Genomic DNA, 2,349 nt, shown 5'->3' on the forward strand with positions numbered 1-2,349 from the left:
GGAAGATGCTTTAAAAGCAATAGTTGATTTCATCAACTTACTGCTCCCTGTCAACAACTTAGATGCTCATTCCTATGGTTGTTGTCACTTATCTCTGGGGTATCCACTACTCTACATGGCTCTATGTGTGTGCTGGAATCCTCACAGAGTCACACTAGCTGTCTCTCTGCGTGTCACACTAAGCAAAGTTGTCCTAAAGGAATGCACCAATGTTTTACATTCTTTGTAAAATGGTTTCGATGTTTATCACAAAACAGATTTGAGTGGGTCTCTTAGAACTGAGTCAAGAGGCATTTCTAAGGGATAAGACACCAGGCTGTGTTCACATATCCTGCCTCCTCCCCCGCTGGGTTGCATGCTGTCCTGGAAGGTCCCTCGGGAATGATGTGTAAAGGCACCCCGTGGCCAAATCTGTCCCTGAGCAAGGGACACAGCCTAGGCTAAGTTGAGATCTATCATCTTTATTGTACTCAGCTTTGAGGTCCCCAAACAATCTACCCAGCACCTTCCCTGTATTAGTTATTTATTGCCACATAATGAGTTATTCCAAAATTTGTAGCTTAAAACAACCGCAGTGTATTATGGAGTCAGGAATCCAGGAGTGGCTTGGCAAGGTAGTTCTAGCAAAGGGGTCTCTTGGGAGGTGGCACTCAAGGTGTCAGCCAGGGCTCCAGTCGTCTGAGGCTTGACTGGAGCATCAACTTTCAAGTTCACTCACAGCATTAATGGCAGGAGGCTTCAGTTTCTTGTCATAGGGACCTCTCCATAGCATCTCATGACAGTTTCCCCCAGAGGGAATTACCAAGAGAGAGAGCGACAGAAGCTGCAATCTTTTATAATCTAGGAGGTGATATCCCAGTGCTTCTGCCAGACTCTGTTGCTCTCACAGACCTACACTGGTACCAGGTGGGAGGGAACTACACGAGGGTGTGATACCCGGAGGCGAGGCTCACCAGGGACATCTTGGAAGCTACAACGCGCCCTCTGCCCTTGCCCACTCCAGCTTCTGCAGTCTTGCCTGCAGTATGCCCAGCTTTCTTCATGGTCCAAGAGGGGACTTCGAGGGTCCCAAGGATGAGCTAATCGATGACAAGGTAGCACCAGGACCCAGGGATTTGTGTGCAAAAGATAAGAACTAGGAAAAGAAAGAGGAGGATAGAGAAAGACAAAAGTAAATCAAAAAGTACTGTCTTGGGAGGGAAAATAAACACATCTTCCAACACGGTGGAAGAGTAAAATGGGGGAGTAGGCAGGGGGCCTGGATCCCCCATGAAGCAGAACTGAGAGAAATAAGTGGTTCACAGTAACCCAGTTTGTTTCCCCTCTTATGCTACCTGTCCAGGACTGGAGGCTTTGCTCCACATCTCTTCCTTGGGAACCCAGGCTGATAGATCAGCCATCATCTTGAGCACTGCCCAAACCATTGGCAGAAAGAGAGTTCCAGATGATATGGTATTGATAATGAGATGTTCTGGTCCAGAAGTGATGCATACACATACCCCTTCCGGTCCCAACCCATTGGCTTCAAATTGTCACTTTGGCTCCAGTCACAAGGGTGCCTGGGAAATGCAGTCTTACTGTGTGCCTGGAATAGAGGAGAACTGGAAGTATCTGGAAAACAGCATTAATGATTCCTCAAAGCCTGAGAGAAACAAACTTTTCAATGAAAGGCAAGGAAGGGGCTAGGGCTGGATCCTGGGGCCTAGGCTGGAATATGGCATAATGAGGCTTTTCCATGACTGTGCTCTAAAAGGCTCTCTGCTGGTTGTTCCCTGGGCCTGGTTTATCCTTTGTTGCCTCACACAGAAGTTCAGAGGAACAAGAATCTCTCAAGTCCTCTGGGTTATTCCCTGACTTTCCCTTCGTACTACAGGTCTCCACTCCTGCCTCCTAGGCATCCTCTGATCCAGGGGGAGGATGCCTAGACACCAAATCACACACACAGCCTGCCCCACCCCCCTGCCCCCCACCAGTTTCATGCTCCAAAGCACAGCCAGACCCTTGGAATCCCTGGGGACAGCCCCCAAGCCACTTGCCAGAGAAAAGTACACCTCTGCCCATAGCCTGACCTCCTGCCTGTGATTCTTGGTAGACAGGTCTATGCCAAGCTCCCATCAGACCTGAGAGGTCCCTGGAGAGGTAAGGTCCTTGCCTACCAAGGCCCAAGTTTTGACTAATTCAACTTCTAGGAATGTCAAGTTCATGCCCACACCAGCCAGCCCAGCCCAACCCAGGCAAAGGTCCCATTTCCCCAGCAGGACTTTCACAAAGAGACCTGGAGGTGTCTGTGACACAACATATGTTAACACCCTAACTTGTCACCGCAGGACCACCTTGCACCTTTGTTCA

This window comes from Dama dama, chromosome 1 (assembly GCF_033118175.1).
Source record: "Dama dama isolate Ldn47 chromosome 1, ASM3311817v1, whole genome shotgun sequence".
Lineage (NCBI taxonomy): Eukaryota > Metazoa > Chordata > Mammalia > Artiodactyla > Cervidae > Dama > Dama dama.